Source organism: Cupressus sempervirens, chromosome 8, assembly GCF_028749045.1.
Source record: "Cupressus sempervirens isolate cs-2001-9-10 chromosome 8, ASM2874904v1, whole genome shotgun sequence".
NCBI classification, from domain to species: Eukaryota; Viridiplantae; Streptophyta; class Pinopsida; order Cupressales; family Cupressaceae; genus Cupressus; species Cupressus sempervirens.
The window spans coordinates 5,819,409-5,845,366 of record NC_143125.1 but is presented as its reverse complement, the minus strand read 5'-3'; the positions used below and the strand labels follow the sequence as shown (position 1 = coordinate 5,845,366).

At 36.3% G+C, this 25,958-nt stretch overlaps 1 pseudogene; it reads right to left on the bottom strand.

Moving 5' to 3' along the window:
* Positions 1-9,580: 9,580 nt before the first annotated feature.
* On the bottom strand, positions 9,581-11,640 carry LOC149541284 (transcription termination factor MTERF4, chloroplastic-like; annotated as a pseudogene).
* Between the last annotated feature and the right edge of the window lie 14,318 nt (positions 11,641-25,958).

The window sequence follows — 25,958 nt, the reverse complement described above, 5'->3', positions numbered from 1 at the left end:
AGTTAACAAATATCTCCTCCTTCACCCACCCTCATTAAATGCCATCCACTTGCCTATCCTTAAGCTAATCCTAAACCATCCTAATCCATCCTCTAATCATTTGCACAATCCTAAGCAAGCTTAAAACCCTCCTAATCAAGCCCAAGTCGAAATTTCTCTCATCTCCCTCAAAATATCTCAACCATAAAACTTTATGAAGCCCACTAGGCCATAAATGACTCTTCCAAGCCCTTTTATTGCTCTTACAAGCCATTATGAGGGTCTTTATGAAGATTTTATCCCTTGAGCCTCCTTTGTTGACTCATCCTTCCCCTTTCCTCCATCCTCTCACCCTGTGACATGTGTCACTCTCTGATTGGCTGTAAGGAAGCACAATCCATGTGCTCTCCTCTTATGCAATCTGAGCCCTCCATGAGCTTTTTCCCATCCTTGCATCTTAGTCCTCAATCCCTCAAGCCTCTTGCCTATAAATTGGACCCTTCCTCTTTGCAAAATAACACAATTCATGAAGTAAAGTCATAATACCATTTTAAGAAGCCATTTTACATCAAAACCATATACTCACACCCAAATTCCAACTCCATTTGAAGCCCTTTTTGAAGCATAAGCTTGAGCATACATCCTATCTATTTAGACAAAGCTACTCAACAAGAGAGCTTCTTATTGAGAGAGCCCATTAATGGCTCACATTCTTAATTGAGAGCTCATCTTAGTCTATCTTGAAGTTTATGAATGTTGTTTAGTTTGTAGAAGCTTTATTTAAATTTGGTTTCTATTAGCATACTAACATTTCTCATATACACCTCCCATCTCTCACTACCTCCATGCTTTTCTCCACCCCCTTCTCGCTTCTTCTTCTATGAGAGTGACCAAGCCCTTTTCATCGTCCATTTGAAAAGATTGCTTTGCTTTGATAGCTTCACTGATCACAACTAGGTGTCCACCATCTTCCACCTACTTGCCTCTGCGACATGGGAGTCTTCTCTCCTCTCTATCCCCCACCTGCCCTCTCCCTGCACCCCCAGATCTGCACGGTGGAATGCTTGTCCCTTGAACCAATGGTATGATGATACATTTAAAACTTTCCAACGCTCCTTGCGCTAGACCTTTGATACTCATTCTCTTGCTTTCACAAACTTACAACTCTCTTACTATCACTTTCTTCGCTGTAAGAAGCGATTATTCATTGCCTCACTGTGTAGGTCCCTTCGTGACACACTTACTCATTGTCCTAAGTTGTTTTGGCACATCATTTTCCCTCGTCGCTCCCAACCCCGTCAACCCTTGACATTCGCTTCCTTGCCTCCCACGTTTCCATGCTTTATGACATCCTTGGTTAGCTTGCTCCCCATCCCATCTTGCCTCCCCATTGTCACTTGTTTTCCACCTCCAACATTTATGAGGCCATTAGACTTATGAGATGCAGTAGGGTGGCTAATGAGGAAGGTTTTGAAGTTGAGCTCTTTAAGCTAGGACCTCAATCCTGGGTCCTTTCCTCGCTACAGTCTTTAATAGAGTAGTTTGTCCTGGGTTTCCAGACTCTTGGTCGATGCACACTATCCACCTGATCCATAAGTTTGGGTTGGTTTCAGACTCCAACAACTATAGGACCATCATGATCGGGCATACCTTTGCCAAACTCTATGCCACAACTTTGAATACCATTTTATCTAGAGAGCTTGACATGAGAGGGTGCAAGGCCAAGGGTCAAGTAGGTTTTTGAGAAGACTACCAGACCATGGACCATATTTTCACACTGTGAGCTATTATCAAGGAGGCCCACCCACTGCAAGATGAAAGTCTATTGTTGTTTCGTGGACTTTTGTAAGGCTTCCGACTCTATCCCCCTTGCGACCCTTTTTCAGAGGCTTAGAGATATTGGTATTTCTGAGATCTTACTAACAATGATCATGAGGTTATAGGAGAAGGTGGTTAGTAGACTTAGGACCCTCGAGAGCCTCTTCAATCCTATCTAGAGCACCATTGGGGTAAAGCATGGTTGCCCACTCTTAGCCACCTTGTTTGGAATCTACATTGACGAGCTCGAGACCTTTCTTAGTGACTCTTCCTCTTCCTCGGGTGACGGTTGCCATCTACACCAGGTATTGATCTTCATCCTCATTTTTGCTGATGATGTGGCTCTTTTAGCTTCTTCTTCTAAGAGGCTTCAAAGGCTCCTTGATAAACTTGCATCTTTTTGTGACTTGAGACAGTTGGTTGTGAACCTTGAGAAGACCTATGTTATGGTCTTCAACTGTCTGAAGACCTCACATCTCCATTTCCAATTCCAGGGTCAGGAAGTTGAGATTGCTTTATCTTACACATATCTTGGGGTTATGTTTTCTAGGCCTCGTTTCAACTTGTGACCAACCATTTAACCTCGGATTTGCAAAGTGTTGGGTTCCCTTGCCATGCTTGAGAGACAATTCTTTACACATCACTTCCTGGACACCTCGACTAAGTTATCCCTCCTAGATTCCAGACCCACAATTCTCTATAGTTCAGTGGTATGGGGGCCTTCCCTTTTGGACTTAGATTGGGCCTCGATTGAGCATATCCAAATTTTGCTCCTCTGTCGGATTATCAAATGCCAAAGATCCACCCCCACAATGTTATTTTGGTTGAGTTTGGTCCCCACCCTTTCAGGCTGGCGGCCATTTTTGACCTGATCTGGTTCCTCCACTGCCTTCAAGGCTTTGCAAACTCTGCTGAAGGCCAACACAGACACCCTCACTTGGCATATTATTGGTACACTAGGGCCCGTTATTGGTACACTAAAGCTACTATCCTACTGAGATCAGTTGGGATAGACATCAACCATCTCCCTCCCTACCAATTTTCAATGGATGCTTTGACTCACCTCGTCCCCTCTCAACAAGAGATGAATAGATATGTCAGACTTGACATCTATAGACAATATATTATCCAGACCTAGGTCGATCCTCCAAGGGGTTTACACCCGTAGATGACATTCTATGTCAAACACTTCTTGGATATTCAAGACGAGATTATTTGGTGCCCGAACTACTTACATAGACAATGGACCCATGCCCTATGTATCTCTCTTGGCTCCTTTAGGATGGGCTCTCACCGACTCAAGATTCATATTGACCACCATATTGATAGAGGATCATGTTTGTAGACTTTGTACCATGGTTGAGGCAAAATTTGGGACCCATTTCCTTTTTAGATGCCCCACATACTACGAGATCAGAGGGAGATTCTATTGGTTGTTTAGAGAGTGCAGATCCCTCTTAGACTTCTTCAGGTACACAAATCAACATTGCCTTGTGCTCTATCTTTGTGAAGCCATACATCTTTGCGACCACACTTTGCAGCTATCTTTTCCCATAGGTAGGACCCAGATACAACTTATCACGTCCTTCATCTTGCCTTCATCTCCTGCCAAGGGTATGAAGTGACCATATAGTTTCCTTGACATCGGTCACTCCAAATTAGTGAAACCTCGTAGTGTTCCTCTTAGCCAACAACACTTCTCCCATAACACTTAGCGACATAATAGAGCCCCTGGTTGCCTCCATCCTTCTCATTCATTGTTGTCCTTCTTCCCTTTGAGGAAGGATCCCTAAACCCTAATCTTGTTTGGGATGACTCTTGCTCTCTTCTTCATCTTCTATTTTAGGTTTTGTGCTTTCTCTTTTATCGACACCATTTGTTGTTCCGTTTGGTGCTATCTTCTTGGTTGTAAGCTCTTAGTCCCATAGATCCGTGTTGTGGTCTCGTGTTCGACATTAATATTATCTTATCTTATCTTATCACTTATCAATAATTGTTCTAGTAATTGCAATGTCAATTTACTCGATCATCCCTTTCTTCAATTCAATCGTAGTGGTCAGAACATAGACCTTCAAAGACATCCTCAATGCTCTCTTAAATATCACAACTATTGAAACTCACAACACTTTGCTCATCATGTTTATGCTAGGTAACATACTAGGAACATTAGGTTGATAGTTGACATCAATGACAACATAATAATTGATCATCATTTAGTTAAATATGTACCATGACATTACTAACATCACTTGTCATCACACCATCAATTATGCCAACAACCCCAAATAAAATAAAGGAACAAAAGATTAAGAAGAATAGCCAAATAAACTTTGAAAAAACAAAAGGAACCACAAAACGATTAAATCCACCTAATAGAACTCATGATAACTAACCACAAGAGAGGACCTCTCAAGTCATAAGAAAGTGTTCACCTTCAACTCACCTACGTCTACAAAAGAAGCCAAAAAGTTAGATGAGATGTTTGTATTAAATCTAAAATAGTCTATCGATTTAATGAAATCCCAATCGAGGACCATGCAAAAAGTCTCCATTGCTAATAGAGCGAGCTTACTCAACTGGCCCTAGGCCTCAATGAGAACCAACACACGAACAACAACAAACCCCATTTTAGGAAAAATGCACTCGCAAATATGCAACTCCTCACATCCCCAGAATCCTTCCTTTAAAAGAAGACGAAGTGTCCAAAAACACTCCCCAACTCCACCTATGATATCGAAAAATCACCACCTTGCACCTTAATAGATGTGAATCAAAGGAAATCCTACACCAGAGAATTTGCATGTACCCATCTCATCCGTAAGTGTCCTCATCACCAAAATAGGCTAGCTAATATGTACTTCCCCAACGTACATAATCACACTGGACCATAACAAGAGCGCTATGCTTGGAATAATCAATGTTTAGACATAAAGTAATGGCTTGCTCGACATGTTGGTGTATAACATTGATGGCTCTCAAGCTTCATTTTTATCAATTTGGAGTTTTAGGTAAAAGGATTGGAAGAGTTTGGGGTCTTCATTCTCTTCTTTCTCCTATTACGCATGTTAAATTCTCTTCTTTCTCCTATTATGCATGTTAAGATTTGAGGCACTTTTGTCACTAAGAGCATTTGGAAGGCCTTAGAATGGTTCAACCATTTCTCAAATGGGATAGAGATTGTGTTAGGCATGATTTTTATTTATATGATGTCCCCAATTGTTGGTTATGGTACATTTCCTTTTGCACAAATTCCGAACATTAAACTTTTTGCTTGTGTAGAAAACATAACAATATTTGGCTTCATGCTGAGAGGACCCTTTATAAAAAAATATAGAGTCAATATAAATTCATTCTTTATTATTTAAAGTCATACATCACAAGCTTTGACTTAAGTTACATCTTGTTTGGTGGAAACTTTTTTCGAATATGACAAGGCTTTCACAAATTACACACTTAAGCTTTTAGATACATTTTCCAATTACCTGAAAGGCACAAATTGAACCAAAATTACCCCACTGCCTACTGTCTTTGGTTTATTAGTGCCCTCAAATGGGAGAATGACTAATGGCTACAATTTGAAGATCTTAGAAGTCTAGCTTATTAGACTTAAGATAATCAAACATTTCTGTTAGACTTGCCCTTGTGTTCAAAGTTCCTACAGGTGGATTCATGGTGTTTCAGTCTTCTTCATTTTGAACCATTCAATTGGTGGAATGCTCTATATTTATATTTTGCTCGTGGGCCAGATTATATAGCTTTTCTTTAGCATTTTTGAGAGGCTCCATACCATTGAAACCGTTAAGTCCACAAATTTAGCTATTTTAAGTATAAAGCATCTATTAAGATTTGGAGACTAGATAAAAAGTGTGCAGTCTCATTTCAGCAATTATTTCAAATTCAACTGCTTGTAGAAAAGATGGCACTTGGATTCCAACTACTTTAAAGACCTTTTCAATCCCTAGACCTTGCACCATGAGTCACAGCCTACCCTCAAGACTCTGACCAGCTCCTCCTCACCCTCCCCCAGCTGAGTACTTAATGGTAACATTGTTCACACACATTTTGCACAGCATCAATCTTCCCCCTCGGCCAACTTTCCAAGGAGGATGGGCTTTTATAGCCCCTCGTGGGAAACCATCCACCATCTTTCCAAGGAGGATAGTCTTATACAAACCTTCATAGGAAACCCTCTATTGCTGCCCCACCTTATCATCACTCCTCTCTGGCACATAGGTGCCATCTAGCTCAGAAACCACTCCTGTATGGGACATTTTATTTACTTTGGCCTATGACGATCACACCATTCAAGATGGAGCAATTGCTCCCAATATTCTCTTTGAGGAACCTTTTAAAATAGATTTTGTTCATACCAAACGATTTAACACCTTCTCTTGGTGCAATAGCATTTGGTTAGTTCTCTGCTCTTCTCTCTGTCAACCGTAAGGATCATGATACCTCGTCTTTGTTTCTCCATTTGCCACTAGTCTGTAGCCCATGCTTAACTCCATGCCTGCTCTGTTGTAAAACCATCTATGCAGTTTTACACATTTTAATTGATTGGATTCTACACATTTTGAGTGTGCAAGATCATTTTTGCTCTCTCCTCCCCAAACAACAAATCAACAGAAGATAACAAACTTTGTAATACCAATACTGGTATTTGCCTGTGCATTTCATTGTATAGATATCACCTTCTAAGCTAAAAACTGAAAAGCACCTCAAATAATTCAGTGTCCTTCAACAATACTTACAACAGTTTTTGGTAGTTGTGCCACAAGAAAAAATAATTCTAGTAAGCAAATCAGCAAAGAATCAACTGACAATAGATATCAAACTTGACTAACATGTCCATCTGTGTACCCCGCAAAGCACAGTACCGTATATGCTTGACAACCTAAGCATAAGATAGTTCAAAAATTAACAAAATATATGTGACCACAAAATTATGGGTGATGTCCTGGGAACCTGTGGGCTCAAAATAAATGTTTCCCTGTTTTGGAACCAAACAACCTTCTCTATTTGGAGTATAAAAACAGGAAAAGCCAGAAGAGACTTTTCATTACAGCTTTAATATACAAGATTTACTTAATACTTTAATTGATTTAGTTTTCTTTAAGTTTTTAAATAAATGCACCCTCAATATCTCCCTACAGTCCCCAAAAATCATCAATATTTTTGCCGCCCTTAAAACTGCGTCCATGTTTCCTCTTCCTGGAACTTCAGAAAAATGCTTGTTAAAACTCAGTTCATTGGTCCTTTCAAGATTCACATAACCGAGATCATAATAGGAAATCAACATTGCTATTTGCCCATCTGTTTCTGCCTTAAAAAATATGCTTTTGAAGCATTTCCGCATGCTGTGCACTAAACAACAATTGAAATGTAAAAGTGTTACAGCATCTGATATCATCCCAATTTGTGTACATGCCTGTAGGGGTAGCTATGTAAGCCTTAAACCATACAAATTCGCAATGGGCAATGATAGCATGGAGAGAATAGTGACTGAAATATTGCATAATAGTTTTCTGATGGTCCAACAAATTATTCCAGCCCATATGCATAATTATCTCCCCTAAATTGTTTTTTCCAAAACAGTGATCATGGTAACAATGTTTGTGAAGTTCAGTACGTTTATGAAGATTAAAGGTTCAATCTAGTCGGAAATTTCAAGTAGGTTTGGACAATTTTAAAGCTATGTAACATTCAGATTCTGCATAATCACAAAAACAGAATACCATAATGATCTTAAAGATTTGATCCCTCCACAGTCAGTGTTACCAAAAATGATTTGGGAAATAACTGTAAAAGTTTTATGCTCAACGTTTTGAACAACTAAGCTGGTATCAATCAGTTACATTAAACAATATTAAAATATTTTAATGCACATGTTCATAGTATTTCAAATTTTGAAGCAACATAATAGAGAACAATATTTAAAGAATGATGGTCTCCATAAGCTACAACTGTTAGGCTCTAAAACCAGACTTTAAACATCTTCAAAATCAATATTGATATATAATCTAAATCATGATCAATGATAAAATTGGTGCCCATATCCATTGTCAATGCATTTGGACTAATTTTGTAATAAATACAACATCCATCATGACATTCAAAGAACAAAGGCTAGAAATAGGATTTGCATCACAAGAATTAGGGTTAATGTAACCTGACAGTGACAGATTCAAACTCTTAAGAAAACAAGAATTGGCAAAAATTCTGAAGGCTCGTTAAAGACTTGCAACTATGATTCACAATTGATGATTCACTAATGTCATTCCAAACATACTGAACCCATTCTAAGCATGAGGAGCCAAAAAAAACTGATTGCATTAGTCCCTAATTGCCCTGAACTCGCATTGAAATCCTCAATATAATTGTGTAGTCGCCTTCTGTCAAATTGTTTTATTGTAGACTGCTTGAATTGGGTGCCATCAAATGGCAGAATGACACTACCCTTACTGGTTGGGATAAATCCAAGCTCCGACCTTGAAGTAGAAACCCAGGTCAATAAAAGCATTGGACAACTAAATTAAAAAAATGTTTAAATTTTTCAATATCTTCAGAATTTTAATAATAACTACATATGACCTGGACATGTGAATTGACAAATACTCCAAAATCATTAAAACGGAGGATGTAAGACCCAAAAGCTTCTAGTTCTAAAAGAAAGCAACACAAAAATAACAGTATACATCATAGAAGAATATAATGTCGTGCATAAAATATTAAGATCTTGAGGTTATATAGTACATTATGAAGACAACATCATTAACTTCAGTCTTTTGAAGCCTTGTTGTAAAGAAACCTAAAAATGGAACATTAGCAGTGACAGCTATCTTAGGTGTGAGCCTTGTCAGTTGCAAGTGATCTGCCAACTATGTTTGGGGAAAAAATTATATAAATGGTTACAAGACTGTATGAGTAAATACAATTTCAATAAATTTGTGGAGGCTTGTTACATCCAATATTAAATAGTAGAATGTGCAATGATATTATAGGCTGCATTTCAATAGCTCTTATGCTCAAAAAGTTGGCGAACATTAATGTTCAACCAATAACATTCTATCTATTACACCGTTATAAGCATTTACTTTTGAAAGCTAAGCTTAAAAAATTTACTCCATAAAATTACAAATATCCTATTAAGCTACCTCATGATTATCATTTCGGTAACTCATGCATACCTTAAAAAATTACAAATATCCGATATTGTTGCCTTATGATTATCAATTTGGCAACTCATACCTTTGAATGTTTTTGGTAAACACTTGATGCAAGTCTTTGTTTTCAGTTGTACCTGGCATTATTGATCAACTTGCACGGGGTTGAGCTTCACTTGTTTATATGTTTGTAATTGTATGCTAGATGCTTGTCCTGCTGTCCTGCTGTAATCTGAAAAGAGATCCACAGACTCGGAAGAGTCAGAACCCTTTCCGCAGCCTTTAATCTTCCCTAAACCTTTTTAAGTTTTGCTCCAAGGCTCTGCCACAGACTCTAGCATCCAAAGCTAAACTTTACAGATGACTAGCAATAATTAATTAATATCGCAATTTATAGATTTAATTTTTAAGTACTGAAGAATAAGGCCATTCACGTGAATTCTCAGAACTGTCTTATCACTTGAAACCTGATCATGAGTGTTTTTAGAAGACAAAATTCAGGGAGACATTATAAAAGCCTTTTAAAGATGTTCTTCAACAACATAAGAACAATCTGCAGCCATCTTATCTTAAAATTCAAAACATCTCATAGAGTTACATGCAAAACAGGAAGTTGGATCTTGACAAAAAGCAGGTTATTTTTTATTGAAAGAGCCTGTACTTATGTAAGACATTTCATCCTCACTATCTTCAAATTCTCCTGCAGAATCGTTTCGATCCCCAGGTAACTGCAAATACTGAAAGATGGTCCTCTTTCATCAATTTCAATATGCAAATCCTCCATCCTTTCTTCAAAAATTTTATCACTACAGTTAAGAAACCATGCCAGGCTACATTTTATGCCCTTGCTTAATATTGTTCGAAAACGAGGTTTGATTCTCCATTCCAAGCTGTAAGTAAAGTATTCTGGAAACTCTACAAGCTCCTGCAAACACCTCTTAATTTCGGTCTTATAATAATAGAAACTGAGTTTCATGGATTCCACATCAAGGGCAAGTAACTGAGGACAAGCAACAACCATTTTTGTTACATTTTCAACCGCAAAACCTCGTCCCTTTAAAAAAAGTAGAGGCCTTACAAGTTCGGCTGGACAAAGACTAACAATCTGTGGCATTTTCTCTGACAATCTACCAAAATCTTCGGGACCAACCTTGGCATTAGACTTGAAAAATCGCAGTAGCAAGTCCAATTTTGGCTTCAGAGTAAGTCCCAAAATGTGTGGATACTGTGCAATTACGGAAGCAAGAGCCTCATGCCTTACACCAACGCTAAGGAGGTGCTCTACATTTGGTTTTATTGTTTCCTCCAAATCATATCCAAGAATATTTGGTCTTTTCTCAATCATTCTAGTTATGATTTGTTTAGGGAACCCCAGACTCATAAGATAATCAACAAATGGTTTGATTATTGTCCCAACTCGCATGCCCGATATCTGAGGATATTCTGTCAGCATAGGCCCAATATCCCTTGTATTTACTCCAATATTGACTAAGTAAGCCACAGAAGTACTCATTGTACCCTCAAGTTTGAATCCCAAAACCTCAGGATACTTCCTCAACGCAATAGGAATGTCAGTCTTCTCAATGTCAAGTCCTCTTAAATACTAACAATGGGAACCAGCTCTACAACAACACTAGCGTGCAACAATCGAGGGTATCTTCTAAGCAAAACTGGAAGATCCTGTTTCTCAATACCAAATGTATACAGAAAATCCAGGACAGGCATCAAGTTCTTCCTCACGCTACATCCAAGCATGAGAGGATATTCGTTGATATCCTTAATACTGAGCCCCATTCCCTGTAGAAATTCCACCCTTTCTTTCATAATATCAACTGTTGATGGAAGCTCCACCTCTTCCAGCTCGTCAGGCACAATCCCCAAACTTCTCAAGCAATAAAAAATCATTGATTGTGAAGCAAGCTTATCCTTTTCCCCCAGCGCTGCACCCCATAGGCATTTGATACTCTGGAGGTAAGTTTGATGCCATCGCAAATGCCTTTTGGGGCACTGTTGAAATAGCCCTTGTCTGCTGGATCATACATGATGCCGGTGGAACCATCCGGATAAAGGATTTCTTACTTGCAAATATGCAGTTTCTATAAAGGGGAATGCAGTTAATCTCAGTTGATCGTTCTTGGTTCAACTTTGCAGAAATCATCCTTGTTCGAACTTCCCCTAAACCTGACTGCATCTCAGATGGCCCTCGTGGATTTAAATTTGTAGAAATTGCACTTGTGTGGACTCCCCTGAAACTAGGGTAAATCTCATTCGGACTTTTTTTATTTAACTGCGTAGGAATTGCCCATGTGGAAACTTCTCCCACGCATGAAAATATAGAAATGGAGCTTTGCGGCTTTGACTTTGCGAATTTTGTTCTTGCAGGAAGCCTTCTTAAACCTGAGTTAATCTCAATCAGGTATTGCTTGTTTGCCTCGATCAAAGCTTCTATTGTTGCTTTAGATGCTTCCATCGATATTTTTGAAAGGGAACTTTTGAAAAGCACGGTTTTCATACTAATCTCTTTAAACAATCTCTCTTTAACCATGCCAGCAATGAAAATCGACTAGCAAATTGGCAAAATACGATTATCTTCACGAGGATTTAACCTCACTGACATGTTTATAGCCCTAAATTATGATAAGGTAATAAGGTAATAGAGAAAAGACAATAATTTTGACATGCGTCCAAGTGGGCTACATTTTTCTCATGTGGGTTTGAGTGGGAACCGTATTTCTCACACGAACTCAACCGTTTAGGGCCCATTTGGTGAGCGGAATAGGAATACGTATTCTAGAATAGAACGTATTCCTGTTCTCTGTTTGGTTCAGCGAATATTTGATGGGAATTCGCGGACCTGAAAATTTATGTTTTCTAAAATAAATAAAAATGAAATAGGAATACGTATTCCAATACCACCTATTTTGGTGGAATTGCAAAACCCCATTTTTGGGCCAAAAATGGAATACGTATTCCATTTTTGCTTCGTATTCCAATCCCGTTTTGGTGCATCCAAACAAGGAATTCACAATTTTTGGAATACGTATTCCTATTCCGCTCACCAAACGGGCCCTTAAGGCTTGAATATAAGAAAAATGTTCTAAACTGATATGATAAAGAGTGACAGTATAACGACCCGCTGTGATATTATAATTCCATTGTAAATTACTGACGTCGTTCCTTCACAAAGCTCAAAAGCAGTCTTAACTCTTCACATCCATGACCATAAACTGAATCCTATATCCAACAGAATGAATCTAACATCCTATAAACTTTTTGAAGAAACCAAAGAAACCTAGACAGCCATAAATATTAGCCTTTTACTGCACTGCTAACAGAATAAACAGACTTTGAAACATCATGAATGCAATAAAAAGTTCCAACCAGGGGAGAGGACCCAGTACTTGAGCACGTTCCAATGGTTGTGACAGTAGTTGTTAATTTAATACCTACACTTGTTGATTGAATATCCAACAGTTTTGACAAGATTGTACCAACAGATGTGACTTTAAAGTTGTTCTTTCTAATGATGATTACCCATAAGTAAATGAAAAGTGTCCCTTTTTCCCAAAAAACAACCAATAGTGTGATGCCACATCAGCTACACAAGTATGGGGGTCTCCAATGCACTATGATTGGTCTCACTTTTTTTTTGGGTTGTTTTGGACACTTTGACAAAAAGTATGCTGATGTGGCATCATATTTGATGATGTGGCTCTAAAACCTTAGTTATAAGCAGGGGACTTGCCAAGTAAGCTACTATGAAAAAATGAGAGTGATTTGAAATTTCCACATAAGATTTTTAGAAGGGCGAAGTTGGGGTGCACAACTAGTGGGTCCTCTCCCCTACCAGCGTGGCTGAAATGTGCGAGATGCTGTCATTGCCATGAATGATCAGGTTTACGTAAGAAGCATTTCTTATTCAGTCGCTTTAATTGAAGCAAAAGGAGGCCATAAATTTCATTGCTGTGTAAATGTATCGTTTATCAACACACATTAATTTATTTGATAAAAATTTATGTTTGGACTATAACTGCTTAGGAGCTCTTTGGCCTTCCCTTCGAATGAATGTGATGATTTTAATATCGTTTGGCATGAAATTTGAAATATTGATGTTTATTATTTTATTATTTTTTAAAATAAAATTTTAATTAATATGTATGCTAACAAAAAATTAAAATTAAATTTTTTAAATGTATTTAAACATTGATGAGAAAACAAGTAAGAATGTAGTTTTTGGTGAGTAATATATATTAGCCAGCTTGAGTGTGAACAAATTTTATAAAAGGCTTCCTTTCATTGAGGGAGAACATATTTGCTACTTCAATCTTTTTGTTTTTTTTTAACATTTGTTATCTTGTTGAGTCATATTTAAATTGTCCGCTTCAAAAATATTCTCAAAGTTGAAGCAAAAGTCATTATATGTTGGGCATTGTCTCTACCACATCCATGTTGTAAGATATTTTTTTCTTCCCATTCTTCCTTAGATCAACCTTTTACACCTCAAATGATGTGAACTTGTCATAAGTTGTGCAATAAAGATTTTTGCTCACCATTTACTATTTGTTCCTATGTATGTTTTCTCCTCATAATCTCTTGTGGACTTTAATTTTATGATATAGTAGTTTTTTTTGTGCCCATTTTGTTTCCACCATTTATGATACTTTTGAAATTCTCCCTCAAACACTTTTATTTCTCCATTGTTATCCAAACATTCATGCATATTGACAAACCATTTTTTATCCATTTGATGTTTTGCTTCATCGACTTATTCTTTCTTTTGTCTTGTCTTTCCTCCATGATCAATTTAAGCCAACAATATTTTCCCATACCTGGAGTATTCTTTAGATAGCTTACCAACCAAATTATTATCAAAGCCTTTAAAGGAAATATGCATGTTTTTGCCAATAAGATATCATAGGGGACATTGGTTTTAATATTGAGGGCGTTGATGATTAAATGTTTCTAGATTCCCTACTTGCCTCCATTTCTAATTTAAAAAGTTGCTGCCCCAAATCTCACATTTATAAAGGATCACTGAGATAACAAACAAACCAAAACATATTTTTTTAAGTTTTCCAATCCCATAATTTTGCATTCTTGCATGCTGATTTTCTGAGAGATTATTTGTAATACCCCTTTGATAGTTTACTTTTTAGTATGATGTTAGCATCTTTTGAACCGCTTTTCATGTGTTTGTGGGTTATTTTCATGTGTGTGTGTGTGATGATTATATTTATGTTTATGGATTACTTACCTCATACTTGCATATGTATGGTGTGTGTGTGTCTCTTATATTTTTCTTAACATCCATGATGTGGTTGAGGCAAGGAGTCATAGTCACTTACGAGTCATGATCTACAAGATGTACCACTTTCTATCATTGTTTGTTGTTTGTGTGTGCATGCGCACATTTCTTTTATGCAAGTTTGCAAGTGCCAAACATCGACTTCCCTGAACAGTCAGGGTGAGTGTCTTATCAAAATATCTCAATGGTAAGAGAGGAGATAACATACAAAATCAAATATCATCCTAAGTCATCATTGTCCTAAAACATCGACAAACATCTAATTGACAACATATTTGAATTCATCAAGGTGACATGAGTTTTTGAACTTAAGTTTGAGCATAATAGTCTTTTTAAGTTGTTTTCATGTGGTTTAGTCATATGAGTTTTCTCATACTTTTACTTGGTGAAATGAACTTATTAAGATTAATTGACTTAGGAATATCTAAATCTTTTGAATAGTGAAGTATTAAATATTAGAACATTTCAGTGTGATGAATCAATAAATACCTTTATTTAATAAAAAAGACTTAATTAAAGGTCTATTTGTGGAATCAAAAGAGATATTTAATTATTAAATAAAAAACTCAAATTTAAGTTGCACAAAGTAGATGAATTGATTTTAAAAGTCAAGTTGCATATTATTATTTGGTTAAAATTATTAATTGTAATTCTTCCAAAATATTGTGCTAAAAATATTAATTCTAAATTATGTTATAATTATGCCTTTTGAATGTGGAACAATTAATAATAATTTATAATTAATTCCAGGTTCAGAAGTCGAGTTAAGGGACTTAACTTAATAATAAGACAATTAAAATACATTTTTTTCTTTTTGAAGGATGAGTTTTGTTTTAAAACCTAATGAAAATTTTACATAAAGTAGATAAGATTTTCATTTTAGATTTTTTTGGAGGAAAAGGTAAAAAAAATTGTTCAAAGCTTAAATTTTTTGGTGAAAATTTCATTTCATTTCTTTTCAAATTGCTTCATGTTTTTTAGGTAAGGTTTAGAAGCTTTGTAATTTCTAAAGGATTTGAGTGGTACAAATACACAAAACTGGAAGAACACCTGTATGCAAGAACCTATCACAAAGAAGAGGCAAGGGCTTTGCTATAAGAATATGGAAAATTATATTATCAGACTGAAAAGATGAGAGATATTTACCAAAGATCAATCCTTATAGGAGGAGATAAGAAAACTTAAAAGGGAAACCTTAAGAGGTAAATGACATTTAATAATTACTAATTAATTATTAAATAGAAATGCAAGTGCATAAAGGGAAATCTTAAGAAGGGAGTAAAAGTAATTTAATAAATGAAATGAAATTGACTTTTTACTCTAACACCCCCACTTAAGATGAGCAACAATGCAGATACAAACAATACAAGAAAAAAAAAAAGAAACTATAATGCTGAAAGCAAAACTTGGGTCCTGACAATAAGACCTAATGAGGTACCCAATCACAACCAAATCTCTATGAAACAAAGAAATAAAGAAAACCCAATGTAAAAAAATCCTATTTAAAAAAATGATAGAAAAGTATGCACAAATGCAATATCTCAAGAGACTCTCTCAAGATCATAAGTACAATGAAACCCCCCATGATAGAAGCTTGAAACTCTATAGCCCCCAGAATGGTAGAACTCATGTGTCGATGAACATACCAATGTGGCTCCAATAGAAGCAGTGGACAAGGAGGGTGAAACTCCTGAATGTAAGGTGAAGCCGGAAGTCCTAGCTGATGCTCAAAGGAGAATGCATGAGAATCTTGAAATGGAATCTCCAGTAGAGGTGGGCTAATAGGTGTGTTGAAGCTGTCATCTATGAGGAGATGTGTTTCATTTGATATATCCACAACAACTACAGTAGGTGGCTCAATGACTAGAGCTATAATGATAGGCATTGTTGAAGAGTAATCTTGTGCAATGGATGGAATCTGAGAAGGAGGTGCAAGTGTATAAGTCACATCATTGTCTTAGGAACAACATTTAAGTTCAAGTGACCCAACTTCACCTTAGTAGTCTCTTGTGAAGAAGGATAACAAGTCTCTAATAGTGGAGATGATGGACCAAAATGAGAGAGAGTATAAGTGGGAAGAGTGATCAACAGTCTTTGTAGAAAAAATATTGCCTATCTTGTTAGAATTGTTTTAGAATAACTGAGAGGGGGGTGAATCAGTTATTCAAGGTCCAATATGTCCAATTCAAACTTTTTAACTAATTATAGTGAGCCCATTCAACCTATCATTCATCCAAGCTTAATCGTTTATCCCAGCAAGTTACTGTAAATCAATATGCAAAAATGAAACATATGAAATCAACACATGACACAGAGATTTATGTGGAAACCCAATTTGGGAAAACCGCCAGTAACATGCTACCTTTTTTCTCACCCTTCTAAAGTGATGCCCTATTAAAGGCCTACACTGTTAAACCCTATTAGGAGTGTTCCTTGTTAGAGGACTTTAGAACATTCAACTTATAATGTCACCTTGTTAAATGATTTACAAATGGTTGTTAGGCCAACTTAAGTCCATAGGATTTCCATTATCTAATACAATTGCTAGAGAGTATTAGAAATTCTTTGACCTAATGTAACTTACAACTCAACCTTGTAGATCTTAGATCACGATTCAACTCACAACTCTTGCTTGGCTTTCTTCCTTTATAGCTCTGATAGCTTGCCCACCCTACAAGTTCTATCTCCTTGAGTCTTCTTCTCATTGTGCCAATGCAATCATCTCCTTGTGGTCACTTGATTGAATTAGAGTCTATGTGCTCTGTTCTTCCTCATTGTGTCTTCTCCTTGACACTTCACACTTGCCCACATTCGACCACTTTCAGACACTACTCGATCTCTAACATGTAGCTCCTTATGTAGAAGTCTATAATTTGTTTCCCACTCATAACTTGAATTGAATTGGAAAGATACGATGTAGCTTTCCCTCTAATTTGTTTCTTCTAGAAACATCATGTTAAATCCTCTTGCATTTGCCTATAAAATAGTTAGCATAAAACTCTATGACACCAACTCATTATCCTTATCTTCCACTTGGTTCACAAAATTCAATGTAACAACCTTATTGTCTATGATCTGGCGAATCTTTGACTTTTCAAATAATGCAGTAGCTCAGCACTATTGAAATATTGGTGCTCGACACATACTGTGTTACTCGGCATCAACTACATTTTACTGATGCTCAACACCTACTATGGATTCACTCGACATCAACTTAATTTTACTGATGTTCGACACTTGAACTTCACTCGGTACCTAAAGTAATTTCACTTGACACCTGAAGTTCACTCGGCGCACACTTTATTTATCATTTGCTCGACTTCGACTAAAAATTTTCTCGGCTTGAACTAGCTTACTCAACACTCACTAATGAACTTAGTTAAGCTTTGCAGTCAACCTTGTTACAATTTATCCTTCTAACATTTCTAAGTGTGACCAACCTCTATGCCTTAGAATATGTTATCAATACATTATTTTATCAATGTATTAGCTGATCCTTATACTTCATTACAACATCGTAACTCAACCTTTCCATTAGGTGCTCTTGTTACCTCTTATTGATTAACTCCTCATTGTTAATCAACTAAGTGATAGTACTTGGATCATATAAGTAATTATCATTCCAACAAATAGTAGGTTTGACATTAATGAAAAAATAATGATTGAAAACATTTTTTTTCATCTCCATAATTCTTCAATAATGATCTTTTCAATCATTTTTCAACAATCTCCCTCTTTGGCATTGATGGCAAACCAAACTGATCAACTTAACTAAGCTAACCAATTTAGTTACCATAATACTTGTATGCAATAAAGAAAACTTGTTGTCATTCCATATCCATTCCATATCTCCCTCTTTGTATCATATATTCCTCTTTTGCTAATCCAAATCAATTCCTCTAATCTATCATCTTGATTTCTCTATTCTACTTTTCCCTCTCAGCTATTGTTTCCTTTCTTCTTTTCCTCTATATGTCTGATCCTCTATTTCTCCCTCTAACTAATCTATTTTTGTTATTTCTCCCTGTTGTTAATAGCTCTTGTTGATTAGTTTCTTTCTCCCTCTTTGTTGATCAGTCAGTTGATTAGTTTCTGCTATTCAATCTCCCTCTTTGACAACAATGCCAAAGATGTGGCATCTTTGATTATGCTGATATGGACTTTGCATCTTCCAATCTTCTCCCTCTATCACAATGTTTGTGACTGATTTGGAAATTTTAGCACTTTTGTATCCTCTACATCAACTTCCATTATTTTAGCAATATAATCTATTTGATGCAGGGCAATTCTGTTGTTTCTTAAACAACCTGGGATAGGGGCTTTACCTCTAACTTACCTCTAAGTTATTCAAAAGCATCTTTGGGTAGTGGTTTTGTGAAGATATCAGCAATTTGTTCCTTTGAGTGAATGTATTCCATCTTCACTTGTTTGTCTTCTACCAACTCTCTGACATAGTGATACTTGATTGTAATGTGCTTTATTTTTGCATGCATCACAGGGTTCTTGGATATGTTGATAGCACTTGTGTTATCACAATACATTATCACTGGCTTAATTATCTCCTCCTTCATACCTTTCAATAGATGTTTGAGCCACACAATGTTAATACAATTGATGGCTGTTGTAACATACTCTGCTTCTGCTATAGACTGTGAGGTACAAGTTTGCTTCTTGCTAGTCTAGGTAACTAATCTCTTTCCCAATAAGAGTGCTCCTCCACTAGTGCTTTCTTATCATCAATATTTCCTCCCTAATCTACATCAGCGTAGTCATTTAACTCAATCTTACCACTCCTCTTGTAATACAAACCAAAGTCATATGCCCCTTTAAGATATCTCATAATCCTTTTCACTGCCATGAGGTGATTTTCTCTTGGATTAGCAAGAAATCTTGCCACTGTCCCAACAACTATGTCTAGTCTGCTATGTACAACATATTGCAATTTTCCAATCATTGACCTATACATTGTCTGATTGACTCCATCAGACTCATCATTCTTGGATTACTTGCGTCCTATTGCCATTGGTGTGCTGACAGGTTTGGAATCCTCTAGACCAAAAGTCTTGTGTATCTCTTTGATATACTTTGATTGGGTCACAAATATACCATGTTTTAGTTGATGTACTTGTAATCCAACAAAGAACTTTATTTCTCCGAACATTGACATTTCAAATTCATGTTTCATTTTGTTAGCAAAATCTTTGCTTAGTACTTCTTTTCCTTCAAAAATTATATCATCCACAAAGATTTCTGATATCAGTATATCCTTACCTTCTTCTAATTTGATGTACATGTTGCTTTTGTCATCTGTTCTTTCAAAGCCTATCTTCACCAAATATTTGTGAAGTCTCTCATACCAAGCTCTAGGTGATTGCTTCAACCCATATAGAGCTTTATGCAGCTTGCAAACTTTATCTTTATTGTTTTCACCAACAAAACCTTTTGGTTGCTCTATGTAGACTTCCTCCTTTAGTATACCATTCAAAAATGCAGATTTTACATCCATTTGGTAGGCTTTGAAACCTTTATAGGCATCATATGCAAGTAGGCTCCTGAATCCTTCCATTCTTGCAACAGGGGAAAATGTTTCCCCACAATCTAGTCCTTCCTCTCGTGCATACCCTTTGCAGAATAATCTAGCCTTGTTCCCTGTGGTCTCACCATTTTTATCTAACTTGTTTTTGAACACCCACTTGATTCCAATCACATTCTTATCTGTTGGTCTTGGAACTAAAGTCCAAGTCTTGTTCTTCTCAATTTACTCTATCTCTTCTTTCATAGCTTTGTACCAATCATCATCTTGTAGAGCTTCACTCACTGTCCTGGGTTCAACTTTGCTAAGTAGCCATGTCTCACTTCTTATTCTATTGTTGTCTTTGGTTTGACCTCTTTGTGTCCAATGATCTGTTCTACAGGATGGTGTCTTCTCACATACTTGGCTAATCTTGGTTCTATTCTTGTTTCTATGTTTGGCCTTTCAGCATCAAATTCACTATGCACATTTCTATCAGGTAACTCCTCATCTCTTTCATGTGTGCTAATTTCAGAATTAGAATGTGCATTTCCTACATTCTGCAACTCAACATCTGAATGTAACTCGGTATTCACTAGCTATGACTCGGTAGATACTGAAGTTTGCTGCTAATTCCCAATTTGATTTGCAACATCTCCTTCATCAATCATTCCTTCATGGAAGTATACAAAGGACTTGTATTCTTCTAGTTTCTTGGTGGTTTCATCATTATGAACTTCTGCAAGCTCATCAAAATTTACATTTGCACTTTCTACAAATTTTTTAGTGTTAAAATTTTAAACACTTATAAGCATTGCTTCTAGTGGAATAACTAAGAAATATGCCTTCATCACTTTTGGCATCAAATTTTCCATTCCTAGACTCTTTGAGAACATAGAATTTATATCCAAGTACTTTGAAATGTTTAACATTAGGTGAGTGACTATACCATAACTCAAAAGGTGTTGCATGAGTACCTTTCTTGATTTGAACTCTATTGAGGGTGTAGATTGTTGTACTTATAGCTTCTCTCGAGTATTTGAGTGCAATATTCTTTTCCATCATCAATGTTTTGACACAGTCAATCACTGATCTATTTCTCCTTTCTGTTATACCATTCTATGGTGGAGTTCTAGGTGCTAATTTTTGCCTTTTGATTCCTCTATCATTGTAGTTTTCTTCAAAATCTTTTGATGTGAATTCATCTCCTCTGTCAGATCTTAGGCATTTCAAGTTTTTTCCTATTTCTTTCTCAACTTTGGCCAGGTACCACTTAAACATTTGGAATGTATCAAACTTTTGCTTTAGGAATATGACAGTCATCATTCTTGAGTAGTCATCTACAAATAACATTATGTACCCATCTCCTCTATAGCTTTGCACTTCAATTGGACCACAAAAGTCAGTATGAACTAACTCTAATACTTCTTTGGAAGTATAAGTGTTACTTTTGAAGCTAGACTTTTTCATCTTCTCTAGTTGAAATTGTTTGCATACTGTGTTATTAGGCTTCTTCAGTTTTGGCAATCCCCTGACTTTCTTCATTTTGTTGATGCTGATCATATTGTCAAACTTTATATGGCATAACCTCTTATGCCACAACCACACATCATCAAGTTGTATAGCAAGACATGTAGCATCTTCCATATCTAGATAAAACAAGTTGCTCCTAGTCTAGTCACCCTTTCCTATCAGACTTCCATGAGTGTCATAGATTTTGGCAGTTCTATTTTCAAATTCTACTTTTCATCCTATGTTTCCTTACTGTGATACACTTAGTAGATTATAATTCAAGCCTTCAACATATAATTTATTATCACATGATATCTTATCTATAAGTTTAATGCTACCTTTTCCTTTGATTAGACATGGAGCATCATTTCCAAATCTAACACTATTACCATCATATTGAGTAAAGGTAATGAACTTATAATGAACTTACTTTTGTCTCCAGTCATGTGATGTGAGCATCCACTATCTATGATCCACTTGTCATTTTTGTTTATGTAGGTTACTAGGGTTGTTGCTTCATCTTCATTTGATTCATCCTTCATAGCCACATAGACTACTTCATCATCATTCTCATTAGAATCTTCTTCAACAATGTAGCATCTTTTTCCTTTGTACTTGTAATTTCTTCTATCATCTTATCTCTTGTTCTTGTACTTGTTTCCTTCTCTGTGGTTCTTCTTCTGTGTACATGTTGCAATGATATGACCAACTTCATTGCAATTGAAACAAATAATAGGTAGCTTATCTTTGAATTTACCTTTGCCTCTATGAAATCTTCTAGCTAGTAAAGCTTCCATTTATGCTATGTCACTGGATACATGTTTTCCTTTTCTATTATTTTTCTTTGATGTCACTTCCTTAGTATCTTTCAATGTTATCTTGGCCTTGAAAGTAGATTCAAGGTTCTCAGGTCTGTAGTTATCAAAGTTTGATAGTTCAAATGCAGCGAGTCTTCCCACTATTCCTTCAAAGGTTAGTGTGTTTCCTTGTACACACCTTAGTTCTTGGATGGCTGAAAATCTAATAGCATAGATAGTGAGTAGGGTTCTCAAGCATTTGCTGCTAACAATCTCCTCTTCCAACTGACCACCCAAACTTCTTATTGCACTGACCAATTCTTTCAATTTGGCACCATACTAAGCAACATTTACTCCTTCCTCCATTTTCATATCATCAAACTTTCCTCTGAGGCTTTCTCTTTTTGATCTTTGAACATTCTGATCTCCTCCAGAGATATTTGATAAGGCTTTCCACATCTTGCATGAAGTGTCACATCCTTTGATGTCATCAAATTCAGCATAGTTGTGTGCAGAGGCAATCTCCAACATTGCTTGATTGTGCCCCTTCCTTTTGCACATATCATTAGTAGAGAGGGGTCCTACTGGATCTGTATGTTCCACTGTAATTGAGGTTTTTGCATAGTCACCTATTGATCCAAGGTGTAGTTTCATCAAACTTTTCCATGCTGCAAAGTTGTCTCTGTTGAGCTTGGGAACATCTCTCTTGGACATCTTGATCTTCCTGCTACTAGTACCTTAAAACCAAATTAGCAAATGGCTCTGATACCAATTGTTAGAATTGTTTTAGAATAACTGAGAGGGGTAGTGAATTAGTTATTCAAGGTCCAATATGTCGAATTCAAACTTTTTCACTAATTATAGTGAGCCCATTCAACCTATCATTCATCCAAGCTTAATCTTTTATCCTAGAAAGTTACTTAAATCAATATTCAGGAATGAAACATATGAAATCAACACATGACACAAAGATTTATATGAAAACCCAAATTGGGAAAATCACCAATAGCATGCTACCTTCTTTCTCACCCTTCTGAAGTGATGCCCTATTAAAGGCCTTCCTTGTTAAAGGCTACAAAACATTGTTAGATGTGACCCTGTTAAAAGATTCCAACACCCTATTAGGAGTGTGCCTTATTAGAGGACTTTAGAACATTCAACTTGGAATGTCACCTTGTTAAAGGATTTACAAATGGCTGCTAGACCAACGTAAGTCCATAGGATTTCCATTATCTAATACAATTGCTAGAGAGTATTAGAATGTCTTTGACATGATATAACTTACAACTCAACCTTGCAGATCTCATATCACAATTCAGCTCACAACTCTTGCTTGACTTTCTTCCTTTGCAGCTCTAATAACTTGTCCACCTTACAAGTTTTTTCTCCTTGAGCCTTCTGCTTGTTGTGCCAATGCAATCATCTCCTTATGGTCACTTGATCAAATTAGAGTCTCTGTGCTCTGTTCTTCCTCACTATGTCTTCTTTTTGACACTTCACACTTGCCCACATGCGACCACTTTTAGACACTACTCAATCTCTAACCTGTAGCTCCTTATGTAGAAGTTTGCAATTCATTTACTACTCATAACTTGAATTTACTTGGAAAGATACAATGTAGCTTTCCCTCCAATTTTTTTCTTCTAGAAACATCATGTTAATTCCTCTTGCATTTGCCTAAAAAACAGTTAGCATAAAACTCTGTGACACCAGCTCATTATCCTTATCTTCCACCTGGTTCACAATATTCAATGTAACAACCTTATCATCTCTGATCTGGTGAATCTTTGACTTTTCAAATAATGCAACAACTCGACACTATTGAGATACTGGTGCTTGCCACATACCGTGTTACTTGGCATCAACTACATTTTATTGATGCTCAACACCTACTATGAATTCACTCGGCATCAACTAAATTTTACTGATGCTTGGCACTTGAACTTCACTTGACACTTGAAGAAATTTCACTCGACAATTGAAGTTCACTCAACACACACTATATTTATCATTTTCTCAGCTCCAACTAAAAAATTTCTCAGCTTGAACTAGCTTGCTCGGCACTCATTGATGAACTTAGTTAAGCTTTGAAATCAACCTTGTTACAACTTATCCTTCTAATGTTTCTGAGTGTGACCAACCTCTATGCCTTAATATATATTATCAATACATTATTTTATCAATGTATTAGTTGATCCTTATACTTCATTACAACATCATAACTCAACCTTTCCCTTAGGTGCTCTTGTTACCTCTTATTGATTAACTCCTCCTTGTTAATTAACTAAGTGATAGTACTTGGATCATATAAATAATTGTTATTCTAGCAAACAATAGGTTTGACATTAATGACAAAATAATGATTGGAAACATTCTTTTTCATTTCCATCATTCTTTAACAATGATCTTTTCAATATTGTGCAAACTCAACTGTCTTCCTTATCCCACTGTGTGTATCTGATAGATAGAGAGAAGGTTAGAGGACAATGATGGAACACAAATGTCAATAGAATCTCTCCCACATATGGTCATAACAATGTTGTTCCCCATCAAAATGTGTGGAGTAGGAGAAGCCTCAAAAGAAGAGAACAAATTCTGAGAAGATGCCATATGGTGTGAAGCACCTGAATCCAACAACCATCTAAAAGAATGTGGAGTAGTAGTTGCACATAGTGCATGACCCTTTCCTATATCTTTACCATCTGACTAAAATGATGATGATGAAGAATATTTGTGAGAAGAAGGAATATCAATGTTTCTCTTCTAAAGGTGAGCTATCAAATCTAAAACATATTTGACATAGTCATGTAACTTCTTCTCATAGTGATGTGACTCATCATGATTGGATTTATTACAATAAGCACACTTTAGTCTTTCTATCTTTGGTTTATCTCCCTTAAGAGAAGGTGGGTCTAATGTGATTTGAGGGCTAGAATCAATCTAAGAAACTATAGGATGTGACTTTTGTTTCTTCTCCTTCATCCCAGAAGATGGTCGAGCTACCAATGCATCAGTGTATGAGAGAATCCAATTGAAAGAGCTTATCTTTCTCTTGGGTCAAAAAATCACAAAAAACCTCAAAGGATGCCATGGTAAATCTATTATCCAAAGCATCTTTGGTGTAATGGAATGTTGAAACAAAAATTAAAAAAGTTTCCATGAAGCTTAGAAAGAATCAAGTAAATACACTTAGTGTTAGTCTTGGTTTTCCCACAACCCTGTAATAAAGATTTCTATTGTTTGAACTTCACCAATAGGTTCTCAATGGAAGGAAAAGAATTTGGTACAAGAGAGGTAATCTATTCCTCAATTTGAAGTGCCTAGAACTCATTGACTTTACCAAACAAGCCATCAAGCTTGGCCTAAATAGCTAGAGTGGTATTGCACCGATCAAGATGAAACTGTAGATTGTCAGATACTTGCAAAGAAAACAACCCCATTGCCTCATTTATATTTTTTCTGTGTTGTATGACCTAAAAAGGCCTTTTTAAAACTAGTTGTACTACATCTAAACAAGACCACAACCCTTTTGACCAGATAAGTCATGTCATCAAGGATTTCTATGTGTGATAGTTATGAGAGGTTACAAGTTCTAGACAAGAAGAGGTCTCAACCATTATTTTAGAAGGTGTTGGATTGTTTTTTGAAATTTTTTTGGTCTAATAATGTAAATAAAATAAACAATAATACAAAATACCCCCCTCAATACAAAGTCTGAACCCAAGTTGCTAGAAGGAATGTGTAAACAAGAAGAGAGCAAAAAAGATTTAGTTTGATAATAACATGTACCTTTTAGGAACACTAATGGAAATAATAAAGAATATGGATAGGGCTTGAGAAGATCTTTTTGATGCTTCTTTTGAATTGAAAAA